The sequence below is a fragment of the Meriones unguiculatus genome, chromosome X (assembly GCF_030254825.1).
Source record: "Meriones unguiculatus strain TT.TT164.6M chromosome X, Bangor_MerUng_6.1, whole genome shotgun sequence".
Taxonomy (NCBI): domain Eukaryota; kingdom Metazoa; phylum Chordata; class Mammalia; order Rodentia; family Muridae; genus Meriones; species Meriones unguiculatus.
Window position 1 is genome coordinate 100265346 of NC_083369.1, and position 21603 is coordinate 100286948.

General features: G+C 37.1%; 1 pseudogene; it reads right to left on the bottom strand.

Annotated features, from left to right (window-relative positions):
• Positions 1-1086: 1086 nt before the first annotated feature.
• Positions 1087-1412, bottom strand: LOC110544264 (cytochrome c, somatic-like; annotated as a pseudogene).
• Between the last annotated feature and the right edge of the window lie 20191 nt (positions 1413-21603).

The window sequence follows — 21603 nt, forward strand, 5'->3', positions numbered from 1 at the left end:
ACCAGTTAGACCAGCACCATTTGTTGAAGATGCTGTCTTTTTTCTATTGAATGGTTTTGGCATCTTTGTAAAAAATCAGTTGTCCATAAATGTGTGGATTTATGTCAGGGTCCTCTATTAGATTCCATTGATCAATCAGTCTATTTTAAATTATCTTTATTTATTTTATGAATATAAAAGAAAACATAGTCTCTTATATTTATCCCCTTACTTATTCTCTTGGAAATACTTTTCGAAGATCTTGTTTCCCACGTAACATCATTTACTTTTATTATAGTGAGAATCATTCGGCATTTGTTTCAAGTCTGTGTAAAATGTACTTATCTGGAAACACTTTTTACAATTTTCTTTAAAAATTTTTTTTGGATATATAAAGACTGACAGACTTATGTTAATTTCATTAAAACACCATAGTCTTCTTTACGACACTCTGCCTGATCAGAAGCCAGTATCTATTCTTTTTTTAAAGTATTAAATACTCTTTATTTGATATCTTATCCAAACCACAGTGTCTTTCAGTGGTAAAAGGGCAGCCAGCATCCTTGACATAAGGAATTCTAATTAAAAAGGCATCATCAAGAAAGACAGTTGCTTCCTGATCTTTAGCCACTGCCTGTAACAGACCAGTGAGCACAAATTGAAAACACAAGTGAGTCTTCTTGTTTCTGAAACAATGATAGAGTTTTCCCAGTGTTTAAACATATTCAGATGCCCATTTATATAAATCTAAGTACAAAACTATTTAATAGGTTTGAGGTGACACCCCCATCTTTGTGGAAAGTAGAACATTACTACTTAAGTCCAATCTTGAGAAAGGGAGAGCAGCGATAGTCTATATGCAACTAGATTGTTATTTTTAAAAAAAGTCATATGCATTTTACTACAAGTCAGTTTTACTTAAATTGGGACTCTCCAACAAAGATATTGTTAGGCATTCATGATCTGAATTTTGGAAAAGCAGTCAGTGCTCTTAACCACTGAGCCATCTCTCCAGCCAAGATGATCTGAGTTTTGATGTATGAATCAAATTACAGTACACATCAAAAGCTGTGAGATGTTTGTTTTGTAATAAATAAGGCAGTGGAATTACTCATTGGTATCCTTTTTAAGATAAGCTATTAGGTCTACCCTTTCTCCCTTCTTAATTCCAGCGAAGGTAGTTTTTATTCCAGGGATGTACTTTTTGGGAGTCTCCAAATACTCCATCAGGGTATCATCTCCCCAGGTGATACCTTTGTTCTTGTTGGCTCTGTGTAGGAGAATCCAGCGGCCTGACCTATCTTCAGCCCAAAAAGACTATGGAGATTGGGTCCAGTCTTATGCTTGCCTTCCTTTTCCACAGCATGGCACTGGACACACTTATGAACAAAAATCTTCTTGCCTTTCTCAACATCACCCATTTTTTAATTCGCTCCAGGCTGGTCGACACCAGAAATGTTATGTCCTGAAGACTGACATCCTGCTCTCTCCAGTATCTATTCTTAACATTTGTTTCATAAGTGTAATTTTGTTTGGCAATATGGTTGCCTTCAATATTTTATTATTATTTTAAGTCCCATAATTTGGTTGCAAATGTGACCTAGTTTAACTTTAGGTTGTTTGCCTAAGTTTTTGTTTTTGTGAATTGAAGCTCTAAGTCAATAATTTCTATCATTTTTTTTTAGAAATTTCATCATCACTTTCCAATATTTTCATACTTTCAGTAAGAGTTGATTTAATCTCTTTATTTGTTACATCCAAAATCTGAGTCATCAGTGGATCAATTTTTATTGATTTTTATTTTAACTCTTGACTGTTTATCACATTTTTTGGTTTCTCTATATGTCTACTAACTTAGTTTTGGGGTTGATACTGTTCATAGCACATTTTATTCACATTAGATTTTGTTACATTTGGAAAGTGTTTAGTTTTAATTATTCACCTATTATCTTGTGGCTGCTTAGGTTTATATGCTGGTAAGCAAGACCTATTAAAAGAGCACAGTATTTCTAAGCTTCTCCTAATTGATGGGATTCAAATGGCAACCTTCATATCCTCTAAAAATGCAATTATTTTGTTTTTAGGAAAATGGATGTAACTGGAGACAACCATATTAAGAAAATTAAACCTATCCAAATTATGCATTTAAGCTCAAAGAAAGTTATAATTTATTTTCTCTCATTTGTCATTCCTAGATTTTATAGAGACATATAAAATCATATCTGCATATATGACATGAAAGTAGAACGAAGAGGATTAGCAGGAAAGGGAGAAGAGAGAAGGGGAAGTGGTATGAGAGGCAGATGCTCAACTTGCAACATATACTCACATGACAGTGTCATTAACACAATACCATATACAATGAATTTATATTCAGTGAAAAATTTTAAATATATGAAAAGGTTTGCTTTTCTTCTTAATTGGAGGTAGATCAAAAGTCAACTTCACTATAGTTTTTATGCTTTGGGGACAGGCATTCTTTTGTCTTAGTCCTTTCAATTAGTGCTTTTTTTTTTTTGATGATACCGTTTCAAAAAGACTGTACTTATAAGGCTAAAATGAATAGAAAGGAGATATTTTTTATTCATTATTTTTATTTTTATTAATTACAGTTTATTCAGTTTGTATCCACCCTGTACCTTCCTCTTTCCTCCTCTCTGAATCCTACCCTCCTTCCCTTTTCCCCACCTGTGCTCCTCCTCCAGTCCACTGATAGGCCGGTCCTCCTCCCCTTCCTTCTGATGTTAGTCTATCAGGTCTCATCAGGAATGGCTGCATTGTCTCTCTCTGTGGCCTGGTAAGGCTGCTCCCCACTCAGGGGGAGGTGATCAAAGAGCATTCCAATCAGTTCCTGTCGGAGACAGTCCCTGTACCCATTACTATGGAACCCACTTGGACACTGAACTGCCATAGGCTACCTCTGTGGAGGGGTTCCAGGCCATCTCCATGAGTGGTCCTTGGCTGGAGTATCAGTCTCAGAAAAGATCCCTATGCCCAGACTTTTTGGATCTGTTGCTTCCCTTGAGGAGCTCCTGTCCTCTCCAGGTCTTACTGTCTTCCACTTCTTTCATGAGATTCCCTAAATTCTGCCCAAAGTTTGGCTATGAGTCTCAACATCTGCCTCCATACCCTGCAAGGGTAGACCCTTTCAGAGGCCCTCTGTGGTAGGCTCCTGTCCTGTTCCCTGTTTTCTCCCTCCACCAATGTCCATGCTCTTTGCCTTTCTGAATTGGGATTGAGCATCTTAGCCAGAGTCCTGCTTTTTAAAAAAAATCATGTTAATATATTTATTAAAACATATTAATATTTTTGTTTTTTTATTTGTTAATATTAGTTACAGTTTATTAACTTTGTATCCCAGCTGTGTCCCCCTTCCTCATTCCCTCCCAATCCCACCCTCCCTCCCTCATCTTCTCCCTGCCCCTTTCCAAGTCCACTGATAGGGGAGGACCTCCACCCCTTTCATCTGACCCTTTTTTATCAGGTATCTTCAGGACTGGCTGCAAAGTCCTCCTCCGTGGCCTAGCAGGATGGCTCCTTCCTCGGGGGGGGGGGGGAGGTCAAGGAGCCAGCCATTGAGTTCATGTCAGAAATAGTCCCTGTTCCCCTTACTAGTGTAGCCACTTGGATATTGAACTACCATGGGCTACATCTGAGTAGGGTTTCTAGGTTATATCCATACATGGTCCTTGGTTGGAGAAACAGTCTCATAAAAGACCCCTGTGCCCAGATATATTTGGTCCTTGTGGAGCTCCTGTCCTCTCCAGGTCATATTAACTCCCCCTTCTTTCACATGATTCCCTGCACCCTGCCAAAGGTTTGGTTACGTATCTGCTTTGGAACACTGCTAGGTAGAGTCTTTCAGAGGCCCTCTCTGGTAGGCTCCTGTCCTGTTACTTGTTTTTTTCCTACATCCAATGCCCATCCCATTTGTCTTTCTAAGTGAGAATTGATCATCCTACCCCAGGTCCTCTTTCTTGTTTATCTTCTTTGGGTGTATAGATTTCAGTATGTTTATCATATTTTATAGGTCTATATAAGTGAGTATATACCATGTGTGTCTTTCTCCTTCTGGGATATCTCACTCAGAATGATCTTTTCTTGGTCCCACCATTTGCCTGCAAATTTCATGACAAAATGACAGCCTACAGACTGGGAAAGGATCTTCACCAACCCTATATCTGACAGAGGCCTGATATCCAAAATATATAAATAACTAAAGAAGTTAAAAGAATAAATCAAGCCATCCAATTTAAAAAATGGGGTATGGAGCTAAACAGAGAATTCTCTGTAGAGGAATATAGAATGGCAGAGAGACACTTAAAGAGATGCTCAACATCCTTAGCCATCAGAGATATGGAAATCAAAACGACCCTGAGATTTCACCTTACACCTATCAGAATGGCTAAAATAAAAAACTCAAGTGACAATACATGCTGGAGAGGTTGTGGAGAAATGGGAACCCTCCTACAGTGCTGGTGGGAATGTAAACTGGTATAACCACTTTGGAAATAAATCTGGCACTTTCTCAGACAATTAGAAATAGTGCTTCCTCAAGATCCAGCTATACCACTCCTAGGCATATATCCAAAATATGCTCAAGTACACAACAAGGACATTTGCTCAACCATGTTTGTAGCAGCTTTATTTGTAATAGCTAGAACTTGGAAACAACCCAGATGTCCATCAATGGAGAAATGGATACAGAATTTATGGTACATTTACACAATGGAACACTATTCTGCAATCAGAGTCCTCTCTCTTGATTAGCTTCCTTAGGTGTACAGATTTTAATATGTTTATCTTAATATAGGAGATAATCTTGATGGTTCTTCATGTTCATTAGTATTTAATATTAGTTCATTTAATATTCTACCATTTAGAAGCTAGTTTTTAGGTTTGTTACTTGTTTAGTGTGTCTCCTCCTTCTTCCCAAATGAAAAAGTTTTCTAGTTTTTCATATTAATTTTTTTAATTAATATTAAAATGAATTAATTAATATGAAGACAAATAGAATTGATTATTTATAGTTTTCAATTAATATTTATTAGACTTTCAAAGTGACTATAAGATATAAGTATGCTACTATTGTGGAAATGAAATGGAGCCTCACATAAAGCTAAATGTCTAGTTAGAGAAGCAAACAGAGAAACTTGATGGGCAATGTATCCAAGTTATTAAACTACTGAGTACAAGATGTTAGTTGTTTTATAGGGAAATATTGCTACTTTTTTCACTTACCTGTTGTAAATTATCTATTGCCTTGATTATTCTTTGGTATTTTATTCATCTTTTTATCTGTACTCAAACTTTTGTCTTCTTCTAAAACCTTCCTTGATATTTCTTTAGCACCCACGAAGACAATGCCTTTAATTTTTGCTGCATCATTTATTAAAGCACAAGGTTTTGCTGAAAGCATTTGAGTCACAAATATAAATTTGTACAGTTTTAGATAGGTTGTTTTGATCACAGCTTATACACGTACACTTACATTAGTGGAAAAACAAAATTCAATTTTGTTTCTTTGTCTATATACAGAACAGAATAAAAAACTTATTCAATAGACATTATTTTTTTGATTAATCTATAGTTGGGTATGTTATAGCTGTCTTCTCTAAATGTATGGTGCTACAGAAAGAATGAAGGAGAGTATTAAAAAACTTACTCTCCCCTTCATTGACAGGCTGAATCAAAATTATTCTCTTTGATAGGTTAAGTATTGACCTACAAAAGCAGAGAAAATAGGTCAGGGAAGAAGAAGTAAGCCTAATGGAAAGAACTTGAAGTGTAGTTGCCTTAGAATTATACAACTCCAAGGCTGATCAAAGAGAAAAAGGCCAAAATGGTTCTTTCATGTGCTGGAAAAAGAAGTATCAGGACATTCTTATGAAAACTAAGCAGAGATATTGCTTAACTGATAACTGAGTTTCCTGGAGACCTTTCCTATACTTTTATTTCAACATCAGCAGTTCAGTCAGTTTCATGAAGAGAAAGAAGAGCTTGTTAAAAGCCCCTACTTTGAATTTTCTCTCTATCCCAATCTCTCTCACACTGTTCCAAATCAACCAGTAAATGACAAACCTACATGATAATGTCTTGGCTCATTAAGGTGACAGGAAGTGGGAGACATACAGAATTACAAGTAATGGGCCTTAAAAATAACTGCTAATTGATGAAGTATTAAACAGTCCAGATGATGGAACTTTCAGGATGCTATATTTAGTATGACTGAGATTCATCCATTAAAAAACTTCATTTCAGAGGAAATGGAAAATTGAGTCTTAGATGAGTAAAAAGTGAGTTTTTAAAAATGAAAAGGAAACGTGTGTAAGAGATCCAAATGGTTAGGAAGGATATGACTAAAATCTCAGGTAAGATATGTATCTAGTTTATCTTAATTCTCAGACTGAAATATTTAGGTTCCAAATATATTGAAAAGTGTGCTAGATTGGTAGCAAATATATACTATCAATTAAAGAAAAAAATAATTATAAATTTGGGTGTCTTTGTGGCCCAGGGAAACAAAAATCAAGGAACTAAATGCCCTGTGCATGTTGATTGTTAAATTTCAATGTAAATAAGACTGATATGTATTAATATATTTATGGAAGAACTACCAATAATTTTAAGACACTTTATGACAGCTGAACCCAGTGGTCAACAACCTGTGAGTTGCAAGCTCATTGGGGATCAAATGACCCTTTCACAATGATATTTGATATCCTGCATTTCAAATATTTACAGTACTGTCCATAACAGTAGTAAAATTACACTTATGAAGTAGCAACAAAAATAATTTGATGGTTGGGAGTCACCAAAACACTGGGAACTATGTTAAAGGGCATCAGCATTAGAATGGTTGAGAGCTATTAGCTTAATCAAAAGTTCCAAATACTGTAGACATGCATCTCCATGTTATCCTTTATTTTAAACTTGATTCTTCATGAATATTTGTAATCTGTAGCACTAAATTTCTTGGTTTCACACCACACCTCTGATGTAATTACTGAATCTCTTAGTTTGCCTTAGTTTATTGATTTTTAGGTGGATAAACAATAATATCTTCCTTTTGGTGTTATGAGAATTTAAAGAAATTAAGTATATAAAATGCCTAAGAGAACATTATACATAAAAAAAAAAATGTTCAGTAGATGGAAATCATGTGACACACTAAAATGGGAAGTCAATGGAGTCATAAAATGTGCATCACTTATTGTTAATTATATGCCAAATAATTCTCTGGTGATAGACACATAATAAAAGATGATAAATAAATTAGCCTCAGCTACGCCCTTATAAAATTATACAAATGTAAGTCATATAAAAAGATAGAAAGAGTGTTGGACAATTCTCACAGAAAAATCCAAGGAGTCAAATAATAAAGTAGCAGGTCAGAAAACATTGCTTATGAAAATAGTCAAATTACTTCTTAAGTTCTTTGTATATTTTGGATATTAGGCCTCTGTCAGATATAGGTTTGGAAAAAATCCTTTCCCAATCTGTAGGCTGTCATTTTGAAGTTAAATACCAACAAACTAAGTAATCCAGTTAAAAAATGGGGTATAGAGGTAAACAGAGATTTCTCAACAGAGGACTATTGAATGGCAAATAAACCCTTAAAGAAATGCTCAATGTCCTTAGTCATTAGGGAGATGTAAATAAAAAAAAAAACCCTGAGGTTTCACCTTACACCCATCAGGATAGCTAAAATAAAAAACAAGTGACAGCACATACTGAAGAGGATGTGGAGAAAGGGGAACCCTCCTCTATTGCTGGTGGGAATGTAAACTTGTGCAACCACTTTGGAAATCAATATGGCCCTTCCTAAAAAAAACAAAAACAAAAACAAAAGCTACCTCAAGATCCAGCTATACCACTCTTAGGCATATATTCAAAATATGCTCAAGTATACAACATGAACATTTGCTCAACCATGATCTTAGCAGCTTTATTTGTAATAACCAAAATCTGGAAACAACCAGATGTCCCTCACCTGAGGAATGGATACAAAAATTATGGTACATTTGCACAATGGAATAACACTCAGCAATTAAAAACAAGAAAATCATGAAATTTGCAGGCAACTGATGGGAACCTGAAAAGATCATCCTGAGTGAGGTATCCCAGAAGCAGAAAGACACACATTGTCATATACTCACTTTTAAGTGAATATGAGACATGTACTATAGGATAAACATACTAAAATCTGTACACCTAAAGAAGCTAAGCAAGAAGGAGGACCCTGGGTAAGATGATCAATCCTCATGTACAAAGGTAAATGGGATGGTTATCTGAAGAAGGAGAAAACAGGACAGGAGCCTACCATGGAGTGCCTCTGAAAGACTCTACCCAAAAGGGAATCAAAGCAGATGCTGAGAATTATAGCCAATTTTTGGGCAGAGTGCAGAGAATCTTATGAAAGAAGGGGGAGATAGAAAGACCTGGAGGGGACAGGAGCTCCACAAGGAGATTAACAGAAGCAAAAAAAAAAAAAAAAAAATCTGGGCACAGGGGTCTTTTCTGAGACTGATACTCCAACCAAGGGCCATGCATGGAGATAACCTATAACCCCTGCTCAGATGTTGCACATGCCACTCAGTCTCCCAGTGAGTCACTTAGTAATGGGAACAGGAACTGTCTCTGACACGAATTCAGTGGCTGGCTCTTTGATCACCTTCCTCTGAGTGAGGAGCAGCCTTACCAGGTCACAGAGGAAGACAATGCAGCCACTCCTGACGAGACCTGATAGGCTAGAATCACAGGGAAAAGGAGGACCTCCCCTATCAGTGGACTTGGATTGGGGCATGGTAGGAGATGGGGGTGTGGGATTGGGAGGGGATGAGAGAAGGGGCTACAGCTGGGATACAAAGTGAGTATGGAATTAAAAACAAAATCAAAATACATTGCCTCACCACTAGAGGGCAGGGAGATAGCAGTCTGTCTTCCTAGCAAATAATTGAGTAAATGAAAAGCATAGATTTAAAAATAATATTTTTTATTAATTACAATTTATTCACTTTGTATCCTAGCTGTTGTCCACTCCCTCATCCCCACCCAATCCCAACCTCCCTCCCTCTTCTTCTCCTATGCCCCATCCCCAGTCCACTGATAGGGGAGGTCCTCCTTCCCTTCCATCTTACCCTAATCGATCAGGTCACGTCAGGTTTCATCAGGACTGGGTATAGGGTTGGTGAAGATCCTCTCCCAGTCTGTAGGCTGTCATTTTGTTCTGACAACAGTGTCCTTTGTATTACTGAAGCTTCTCAGTTTCAGGAGGTCCCATTTATTAATTGTTGATCTTAGAGCCTAGGCTATTGTTTTCTGTTCAGGATAGTTTCCTGTGACATTGAGATCTAGGCTCTTCCCCAGTTTTCTTCTAAGAGCTTTAGTGTGTATGGTTTTATGTTGAGGTCTTTGATCCACTTGGAGTTTAGTTTTGTGCAGGGTGAAAAATATGGATGTTTGAATTTTTCTATGCATAATATCCAGTTACATCATCACCATTTGTTGAAGATGCTGTCTTTTTTCCATTGTATGGTTTTGGTTATTTTTCTGAACAATCAAGTATCCATAGGTATGTGAATTTATTTCTGGCTCTTCTATGTGTTTCCATTGATCCACCATTCTGTTTCTATATCAGTACCATGCAGTCGTTATTAATATTGCTTTGTAGTACAGCTTGAGATCAGGGATGGAGATACCTCCAGATGATATGTTGTTGTACAGGATTCTTTTAGCAATTTTGGGTATTTTGATTTTCCATGTGAAATTGAGAATTGTTCTTTCAAAGTCTATAAAAATTATGTTGGTATATTCATGGGAGTTGCATTGAATCTGTAGATTGCTTTTGGCAGGATGACCATTTTCACTTTGTTAACCCTACCGATCCATGATAACAGGAGATATTTCCATCTTCTGGTTTCTTCTTCAGTTTCCTTCTCTAGAGACTTGAAGCTTTTCTCAAACAGGTCTTTCACTTGCTTGGTTATAATCACACCAGGGTACTTTATGTTATTAGTGACTATTGTAAAGGGTGTTGTTTCCCTAATTTTTTCTCAGCCCTTTTGTCTTTGATATATAGGAGGGCTTCTGATTTTTTGAGTTAATTTTGCATCCAGCCACTTTGCTGAAGTTGTTTATCAGCTGAAGGAGTTCTATGGTTAAATTTTGGGGGTCACTCATGTATACTATCATATCATCTGCAAATAGTGACACTTTGACCTCTTCCCTTCCTATTTGTATCCCCTTGATCTCCTTCAGTTGTCTTATTGCTATAGCTAGGACTTTAAGTACTATGGTGAAGAAATATGGAGAGAGTGGGCAGCCTTGTCTTGTCCTTGATTTTGGTAGGATTGATTTAAGTTTCTCTCCATTGAGTTTGATGTTGGCTATAGGCTTGCTGTATATTGTCTTTACTATATTTAGGTATGTGCATTTCATCACTGATCTCTTCAGGACTTTAAATGTGAATGGGTGTTAGACTTGGTCAAATGTTTTTTCACCATCTAAGGAGATGATCATGTGGTTTTTCTCCTTCAATTTGTTTATATGGTGGATCACATTGATGGATTTCCATATATTGAACCACCCCTGTATGCCTGGGATGAAGCCTACTTGGTCATGGTGGATGATATCTTTTATTTGTTCTTGGATTGGTTTGCAAGTATTTTATTGAGTATTTTTGCATCATTGTACATTAGAGAGATAGATCTGATGTTGTCTTTTTTTTGTTGAGTATTTCTGTGGCTTAGATATCAAGGTGACTGTGGCTTCATAAAATGAGTTTGGTAATGTTCCTTATTTTTCTATTTTTCAGAATGGTTTGAAGAGAGTTGGAGTTATGTCTTCTTTGAAGACCTGCTAGAATTCTGTGCTGAAATCATCTGGCCATATGCTTTTTTTGGAAGGGAGACTTTTGATGACTGCTTCTATTTTCTTGGGAGATATAGGACTATTTAATCTAGTTACATGATCTTGATTTAAATTTGGTAAATGGAATCTATCAAGAAAATTGTCCATTTCATTTAGGTTTTCAAATATTTTGGCATATTGGTTTTTGTAGTAAGAACTAATGATTGTTTGGATTTCCTCAGTGTCTGTAGTTATGTCCCCCTTTTCGTTTCTGATTTTGTTGATTTGGAAAGTTTCTCTCTTCCTTTTAGTTAGGTTGTCTAAGGGTTTGTTTATCTTGTTGATTTTCTCAAAGAAACAGCTCTTAGTCTCATTGATTCTTTGAATTCTTTTCTTTGTTTCTAGTTCATTGATTTCATCTCTGAGATTGATAATTTCCAGTTGCCTACTCCTCTTGGGTATGTCTGCTTCTTTTTTTTTTCTAGGGCTTTTAGGTGTGTCATTAATTTGCTTGTATGTGATGTCTCAAATTTCTTTCTGGAGGCACTTAGTGCTCTGAATTTTTCTCTTATCACTGCTTTCATTGTGTCCTATAAGTTTGGGTAACTTGTGCCTTCATTTTCATTGAATTTTAGGAAGTCTTTTATTTCTTTTTTAATTTCTTCCTGACCAAGCTATCATTGAGTAGAGAGTTGTTTAGTTTCCATGTGTATTTAAGCTTTTTGTTATTTCTGTTGTTGTTGAGGTCTAGTTTTAGGCCTTGTTTGTCTGATAGTATACCAGAGATTATTTCAATATTCTTATATCTGTTTAGTCTTGCTTTGTGCCCTACTATATAGTCAATTGTTGAGAAGGTTCCATGAGGTGCTGAGAAGAAGGTATACTCTTTTGAGTTTGGGTAAAAAAGTGTTGTAGTCATATATTAAGTCCATTTGATTTAGGATCTCTGTACCTGCCATTATTTCCCTATTTATCTTCTGTCTAGATGATCTGTTCCTTTTTTAGAGTGAAGTGTTGACGTCTCCCACTATTAAGGTTTTGGGATCGATGTGTGATTTCAGCTTTAATAATGTTTCACTACAAATGCCAGTGCTCTTGTGTTTGTGGCATAGATGTTCAGGATTGTGATGTTCTCATGGTGGATTTTTCCTTTGATGAGAATGAAGTGTCACTTCTCATCTTTTTTGATTAATTTTGGTTAAAAGTCTATTTTATTAGACAGTAGAATAGCTACCCCAGCTTGTTTTCTGGGTCCATTTGAATGGAAAACATTTTCCAGCTCTTTACTCTAAGGTAGTGTTTATCTTTGTCACATAGGTGTTTCATGGATGCAGCAGAATATTGGATCCTTTTTTGACAACCATTCTGTTAGTCTGTGTCTTTTTATTGGAGAATTGAGTTTACTGATGTTGATAAATTATAGTGACCAATGAATGTTAGTTCCTTTTGTTGTGGATTTGATGGTGTTACTGTTATTTTTTTCTTTTATTTATTTATTTTTATTGTTGTTGAGAAGTTATCTATATCCTGTGTTTTGTTGTTGTTGAGAAATTATCTATATCCTGTGTTTATACAACTGGGTATAGTTGTTTTTGTTGGATTGTTGGATTGGAGTTTTCCTTCTAGTATCTTCTATAGGGCTAGGGGGCTGTGTAGATATTGTTTAAGTTTAGTTTTTTTCTTGGTATATTTTGTTTTCCACATCTATGTTGATTGAAAGCTTTGCTGGGTATAGTAGTCTGGGTTAGCGTCTGGTCCCTTAAAGTCTGCATGAGATCTGTTCAGGCCCTTCTGGCTTTCATGGTTTCTGTTGAGAAGTCTGGTATGATTCTGGTAAGTCTATCTTTATATGTTACTTGGCTTTTTTCCTCTTGCTGCTTTTAATGCTTTTTCTTTATTCTGTATATTTAGTTTTTTGACTACTATGTGACTTGAGGAATTTCTTTTCTGGTCAAGCCTATTTGATATTCTATAGGCCTCCTGTATGTTTATGGACATCTCTTCCTTTAAGTTGGGAAAATTTTTCTTCTATGATGTTTTTGAAAATATTTTCTGGGCCTTGGAGCCTAAAACCTTCTTTTATATCTACCCATATTATTCTTATACTTCATCTTTTCATGGTATCCTTGATTTTTTTGGATGTTTTCTTGTTTGGAACTTTTCTGATTTTACTTTTCTTTTGAGATATGTATCAATTTCTGCAATTGTATCTTCTGCACCTGAGATTCTTTCTTCCATCTCTTGTATTCTTTTCTGTTGGTGATGCTTATCTTTGTGGTTTCTGATCTTTTCTCTAAGTTCTCCAGCTCCAGGGTTTTTTTTTTTGTTGTTGTTGTTGTTGTTTGTGTTTTCTTTATTGATTCTAATTCTGTTTTCATGTCTTGTACCATTTCCTTCATCTGTTTGAATGTGGATTTCTGTCTTTCTATGATGGCACCTGTTTTTTTTTTTATGTACCTCTAATAACTTGACCATCATAGCTTTAAAATAATTTTCCTGTGTTTCTGATGAATTAAAATATCCTTTGCTTTTGGGGGTTGCTTGTGTAGCTATGATGTCCTGATTTTTGTTGGAATTTTTTTTTTTTTTTTACGAAGACCTCTAGCCATCTGCATATCCATAAAATTTGCTGTTTGTTCCTGGAGTCTGTACTTCAGACTGGGTCTGGGTCTGTCTGTCTCTGGGGTCTGGAGTATTCTTCAGGAAGATGAGAGAGGTACACCAGTTTGAGAGTGGGTGTTGGTGTTTCAGTTGTAGCAAAGAGAGCAAAGTCACAGGCTCGCCGGTGTATGGGTGCAAATGTGGGTGTGTGCATGGAAGTGTGCCTTGGGGGACAGGGTGCTAGAGCATGTAGATGCCTTGAAAGGTGGAGCTTTATTTCAGGAAAGGATGCTGGAGCTATTAGCATGCACAATGTACATGAGCATGTTTCCTGAATATCTCAGTGGCCTACAGGCCTGTAGTACTATTCTGGTATTTGGATCTGTCTGGGCTCCAGGACTTGTTTACTTGGACTCTACTGGTAGACCTGCAGAACAGGGCTTTCAACGTTGAGAACACTGTCCCAAGGATCCCTGTGTTGTCTAAAGTGGGTGTGTGGGGTGGAGGGATCGATGCCTGGCTGCTAGCATTGAGGAACCCTGGATCTGGGGCTCTGCATTCACTCACTTGAAGGCACCCTCACTAGTGTGCAGACTTTAACAGGAAGTGGGGTTCCCTCTATTGTCTGCTCTCAGATTTGGGCCCGCAGATGCAAATGAGAATGTAGGAGCTCTGTCAGCTCAGTGGTATCTACTGTGTGGCTGCCAGGCGGGGAGACCTCTACTTGGGACAGCTGTCTCTGCTGTCTCAGTCACTGAGCATGGAAGTTCCTGCTTGGGTTAGGCCCAGCTGCAGACCTGGAAAGCGGCTACAGCCACCAGCCACATCCTCCACCCTGGGAGGCCTGTACAGCTGCTTACCAATGCAGCTGACCTGGGATGCCCTTACAGCTGCCTGCAGTGGCTCTGACCTGTGATGCTTGTATAGTTGCGGCCTGTAGCCATTACCTGGAATGCCCTTACTGCCTCCTTTCTGCTGTCTCAGTCACTGAGTTCAGAGGCTCCTGCTTGAGGCAACCAGCAGGGAGGCCAGTGTTTGGGGCAAGGGGAAGTGCAGGTCAGTTGAATATTTGCCACTTTCATTCCTGGAAAAGGCCATAGTTGACCTGGATCCAAACAGTCTCAGCTTATGGGTTGCCCCTTCTGGTCCTGGAAGCCTCAGTGTTGATGTTCTGGCTTCAGCTTCCCCATGCCTCACCAAATTTGTAGTTTTGGATCCTCTGCCCCTCAGAAAAAGTGTGTGCTGGTTACTGCCACATTGGACTCTGATTTTGTCCTTTCTTTCAGAGCTGTGCAGTCTTGTGTGTAAGGGAACTGGAATGACTAAGCTCATTTAGATAGGCACACAGATACCTGTCATTCAGTGATTCAAGCCTCGTGGCACAACTAGTACAATGGAAGAAACTGGCTCTTTCACTTTAGGCTGCCTTGAAAAGCAATGGCAAATATGAAACTAATGTATCAATGAGTTTAGGTCAAATTTATGAAAAAGGCAGGAACTAACAAAGTTTATTTAGTGACTAGAACACATACTAATATCCTGTTTTAGAAGTCCAATTAATACAAATAATTTAATGTTTTTAAGAATAATTTATTAAAGATATAATATTTTAAAAACAGTTTTACCAAGATATAATATCAAAAGCAATGTTTACCAACATAAAGTCAAAAATTCAATGACATTAATATACTCAGTGTTTGGAAACCATCATCTGTCCAACATTTTGATATTCCAAATAAAATCCTATACTTATTATTTACTTTAGTCATAATTCCTATATTCTCGGGTACCTAAAAATCATAAAATGCTTTCTGTCTCAATGGAAATGTTCCTTCTGGATATTTCATACGAATGGAATTATATAACATGTTGCCTTTTATTTGTGTTTTTTTTTTTTTAGATTAGCACAATGATTTCAGGGTTCATTTATGCGGAGACATACATCCTTATATTATTTTGTTCTATTGCTAAACAATATTCTACTGTACAGATTGAGTTATTAATTATTTTTGTGTGTAGATTATATCATCTGGAACATAATTTTACATTTTTGATAGAGTCTTACTTATGTACTTTTTAAATTGCTATGCTTTGGTGTTACATCCAAGATTGTTGCAGGGCCAAAATCATATGATTTACTCTCGTGCTTTATAATAATTATTACATAATTTTCACTCAAATGATTCAGTTTGAGATTTGTATGGTATAAGGAAGGTATTTAATTATATTCTTTTACCTATATATCTTGGTACTATTTGTTATAAAAGACTGCTAGTTTAGAGGGTTAACTCAGTGGTTAAGAGTTTTTGCTGTTCTTCAATAGGACCAAGGTTCAGGTCCAAGAATCAACATAACAGCTTATAGCTATCAATAATTTTTAAGTTGTAGAATGATCTGGTGTGCTTTTCTGATTTCTGAGGGCATCAGGCATGCACACAATATACATACATACACACGCACACATACATATATAAAAACAGACATATACACACACATACATACATACCTGCAAGCAAAACATTCATGCATATAAAATAAAAGATAAAATCCTTTAAAGATACTTTTAATCATTGAGTGGCTTGATACCTTTATCAAAACTCAGACAGACTTTATTTGTAGGCTATGGATTTGGTTGTACCAATGTTTATGCCTGCCACAACGCCAATACCATACTGTCTCTTAGAATTATATACTTTTCACAAATAGTTCAAGTTTCTTTTCAAGATGACATTGCTTTTTTTTTGCACCTTTTGAATTTTGTCATAAATTTGGTAATCACTGCAAATGTACTGAGGTACCTAGCACTGAATGTGATGATTTATCCTCATTGTCAGCTTGACTGGATTTGGAATGACCTAGAAGACACACTTCTGGGTATGTCTATGAGGGTGTTTACATAGAGAATGATGTAAGGAGGGAAGACCTACCCTGAATGTGAGCCACACCATTCCATGGGCTGGGGAACCAGGCTGAAGAAAAAGGAGAAAGCGAGCAGAATACAAGCATTCATCTCCTGCTGCTTCCTAACAACTGAGGCAATGCGGCCAGTCACATTGTAGACCTACTGACATGCTTTTCCACCATGATGGACTGTATCCCTTTTGAACTAGGAGACAAAATTAATCTTTCCCTAACTTGCTTCTGTGGGCTGTTTTAACCTAGCAACCAGAAAAGCCACCAACACAGAACATTGTAGTCTTCTCAAAATTTTTTGTATTAGTTTTTTCTCATTATTTATTTATTCACTTTACATCCTGATCACATCCCCTCTGTCCTCTCCTCCCAGTCACACCCTCCCACTTTCTTCCCCCCTTTCCCCTCTCCCCTTCTCCTCAGAATCCCCGACCCCCCCTACACACACACACACACACACACACACACACACACACTGACCCTGACACATCAATCTCTTCCACTGAAGACAGACAAGACAGCCCAGCTAGGGGCAAGTGATCCAAAAGTCAGCAACAGGCAACAGGGTTCAGGTAAAAAATAGTCCTTTCCCCATTGTTAGGGGATCCACATGAAGACCAAGCTACCCATCAGCTACATATGTATAGAGGGCTTAGTTCCAGTACCAGCACATGTTTGTTCTTTGGTTGGTGCTTCAGTCTCTGTGAGCTCCATGAGAAGAGGATACTTGGCTCTATAGGCCTTCTTGTGAAGTTTTTTACCCCACTGGGGCCCTCTCTCTTTCCTTCCACTCTTCTAAAAGTCTCCCCAAGTTCTGCCTAATGTTTGTCTTATGAGTCTCGACATCTATTTTAATCTGCTACTTGGTGGAACTTTTCATAGGATGGTTATGTTAGCAGTGTAGTCTTACAAAACTTGAGACTCACCTAGATAGGATAGATAGTATTTTCTTCAAGGTTGCCAAATATAAATGAGCTAAACATTTTGAATGTAACTTTTATATTTGGCTTTCTCAATTGTTTCATAACTGTTCTTACTATATGTAGAAAATCATCAATAAAGAAAGTCCATCGGCATTTGGAAAAAAATTAAGTCTTCCAGTCTGTGAAAACAAGTTATCTTCTATTTGTTCAACTCCCTTTAATTTCTTTTTAACAAATAACTCAGTGACAGCTCTTTTAGCATCCTTATTGTTTCATGCTCTGACATTTTCATGATTAAAGTTTTTACCATGGTGTCATGGTTAAAGCTTACTTGTTAAAGTAAGCTTGGGCTTAACACAGGGTGCAACATTTAAGGTCAGTGGCATTATTTGAAAATCAATTTATTTTCTGTGCCCAAATGTCTTATTATTTCAAATAGAGAAAATGTTTGCTTCAAAATTACTGTAGCAAATATATAAATATTACAGAGTGTTTGCTTGGTTTTTGGTACATGATGACCATTCAGTAATTGCTATTCTCCATCTTACATAAAAATAAATATTGCCTTAAATTGAGTAGGCTCATAGTGCAACCAATTACTGAAGCTACATAATAACCTCCTGAACATAGCAGTAATTTTGAGAATGATTTCAGAAATGCTTCATGGTATGTCCTTTTTATATCATACAGTAAAGGACACTTCCTCACATTTAATTATGTAAGGATTTACAAACATATGGAGGTATAAATACTTTGCCTAAGGGTATTGACAGTGGTAACAAAGAACAAAACTAGAAATTAAGTAATGTTTAATATTCATTAATGGTGATGCTTGTTGTCCTATTCTCATACTACAATAAGTAATTGGAATACTCAAAAAATCAACTCTAGATTAGATTGGCCTATAATACTTTGTATAATTAAGGAAACCCTAATCTTAGAGTTTGGGGAATCTGAAATTGGAAGAGAAATGGGAGAAGGGTTAATACTTCAATATGGGTTAAGAATCAGTATAGGTTATGACTGGGTATCAGATAAGGTCCTGTGTTTTGCAGTGAGTAATCTTGCTCATGCATCAATGCATTTGCATCATGCATTTAGTGTGATTTTTTTTTCAGTCCCAACCATAGACAACTACACAAACTTTATTTGTATTCCTTACACCAGACCAGTACACAGCCAGTGAAATCCAGCTCTCTGAAGAAAAGCCATTAAGCATTGAGGCCAGTGAGGTGGCTCCATGGATAAAGGTACTTATAGTAGAAGCCTGCCCACCTGAGTTCAATCCCCAGCATCCACATAAATGTGGAAAAAGAGAACCAACACCACATAGTAGTTATGTGTCCTCCACTTATGTGCCATGGAACATATATGTCCCTACATAACTAATAACAAATAAAATAAAATAAAATAAAATGCTTTTTAAATATTTTATTTTTTATTACACTTTACTTACTTTGTATCCCCCATTAAGCCCCTCCCTCCTTCCCTCCCGATCCCACCCTCCCTCCACTTTCTGCATGCATGCCCCTCCCCAAGTCCACTGATAAGGAAGGTCCTCCTTTCCTTCCTTCTGATCTTAGTCTATCAGATCACATCAGGAGTGGCTGCATTGTCATCTTCTGTGGCCTGGTAAGGCTACTCCCCCTCAAGGGGAGGTGATCAAAGAGCAGGCCAATCAGATTATGTCAGAGGCAGTCCCTCTTCCCATTACTATGGAACTCACTTGGAAACTAAACTGTCATGAGCTACATCAAGTTATCTCCATGTGTGGTACTTGGTTGGAGTATGAGTCTCTGGGAAGACCCCTGTGTTCAAATTTTCTGGTTCTGTTGCTCTCCTTGTGGAGTTCCTGTCCTCTCCAGATCTTACTATTTCCCACTTTTTACATAAAATTCCATGCACACTCCTCAACAGTTGGCCATAAGTCTCAAGGTCTACTTTGATAGTCTGCAGGGCAGAGCCTTTCAGAGGTCCTCTGTGGCAGGTTCCTAGCTTGTTTCCTGTTTTCTTCTTCTTCTGAGGCCCTTCTTCTTTGCTTTTCAGGATGGGGATTGAGCATTTTAGTCAGGGTCCTCTCTCTTGATTAGTTTCCTTAGATGTACAGATTTTAGTAAGTTTATCCTATATTATATGTCTGTATGAGTGAATATATACCATGTGTGTCTTTCTGCTTCTAGGACAGCTCCCTCAGGATGATCCTTCCCAGGTCCCACCATTTACCTGCAAATTTCATGATTTTCTTATTTTTCATTGCTGAGTAATATTCCATTATGTAGATGTACCACAATTTCTGCATCCATTCTTCAGTTGAGGGGCATCTGGGCTGTTTCCAGCTTCTGACTATTACAAATAAAGCTGCTACAAACATGGTTGAGAAAAAAAAAACCTTTAAAAAAGAAACTTAAGTCCTCAGACAAATAAGAGTTTTATTTATTTCTGTCTCCTTAAAATATTGACTCTTAAGTCTATTTATCTGGGGCCTTTAACAGAGCATTTCTTCAGGTGCCTCTGCCAAAGGCATCCTCCTACAGAAGTAGGGCCAAGGGAAGAAAAATAAAGATACTTTGCCCTACTCTGACTTAGTGACTACTTGTTATTTATTTATTTATTTATTTATTTATTTATTTATTTATTTTTGTTTTTTATGTTGCCTGGAATGGTATCCAGGACTTCGTAGGAACTTACCAAGTATTCTGTTATTGAACTCCCTCCCATGTCAGGTCAACTTTTCTACTCTGAACTAGCTCACACCAAGATAACTCTACCCACCATAGGGTCTTTAAAACTCTAGGAGCCCTGTTTGTCACAGCAATGAATCCTATTTCTTTCCTAATCCTCATGACCCTTTACAACTGATGCTTGTTGCTTTAATGTTACTTCAACACCTGTCATAATAAGAATCTTTGCAAGCTTTGTTTGTCTCCTAACAGTAAGTGGCTAAGAGCAACTGGTTCTGGCTGAACATACAGAAGAGCAAGGATTTTTGTTTGTTTGTTTGTTCATTTTTGTTTTAAGAATAATAAGAGTTAGCACGGGCAGGTGAAAAAGATATATGTGTTAAAGAATTATTTATTTGAGCTACTTTTAATGATTTTCTACCATTCTTTTTTTTCCAAATATACCCATGGGATTTAAAACTGAGCATTTAAAGTCAAGCTTTTTAGTTGAAAAAAACTATCTAAAAATGAAAGATAAAATGGGGCTAGTCACATGTTACTTATACAAATTGCTGGTTTGTTGGCTGTACTATTGAATACTTTCATTGGTTAGGTATGGATGTTGATTTTTGGGTCCAATGTTATGGCCATCTATTGCACCACTGGATTCTGTTGCATGAAAACTCTGATACCACCCATTATTTAGTTTTTCTTATTCAAATAATCACAGAAGAACTCTGGGTCTCAAGGTATCATCTATCCATGAAGGTAGAATTAGCTTTGCACTGGTCCTTCTCTCTCAAACTGGGAATATCATAATTTAGGGGAAGAGTTATAATTCACTGATACATTGCTTCCTTTATTACATTTCTCATTGCTGTATGGGTTTATAGTTTCTGAAGGATTTCAGTTCAGCTTGGTAATAATGACATGCACTGGAAGTTGTTTTATTTCTGGAAGGAGCATGGTGGAAGGGTGTTTTACATGGTGGCTGACCAGGAAACTTATAGAGCTGATCAGAACCAAGAGTAAATATAAGATTTAGAGGTCATCTTTACTGCCTTACTTCTGCAAACCAAGTGTCACTTTCTATCTGAGTAAGCGTTCTGTTGCTGTGAAGAGATAGCATGAGCATTGAAACTCTTATAAAGGAAAGCATTTAATTGGGACTTGCTTATATTTTCAGAGGTTTACTCTGTTATCAGCTAAAAGTATAGGGGCACACATGCAGACATGGTGCTGGAGAAGGTGCAGAGACCTCTACATTCAAATCAACAGGCATCAGGAGCAGAGAGAGAGAGAGAGACTGGGCCTGGCTTGAGTTATTGAAAACCCTAATCCTGCCAGGAGTGATACAGTGCCTCCGTAAAGCCCACACCTACTTCAATAGGACCATACCCTCCTATTCATTCTTAAGTAGCACCACTTCCTAATAAATACATGAGCCTATGGAGGCCATTTCTATTCAAATCACCACACTTTCTAAATATTCCAGAGACCGCAAAGTGGCACTCAAAGCTAGAGATCAAGTATTGAAAACATGAACCACTGGGGGTGGGGTATTTCAGGTTCAAATCATAACATTCCATTCAGCCACCATGTACTTGTGGCTATGTCATAATAATATATATATGTTGATGATTATTAATATTTAATGTTGATTTATCTTTTAGTTA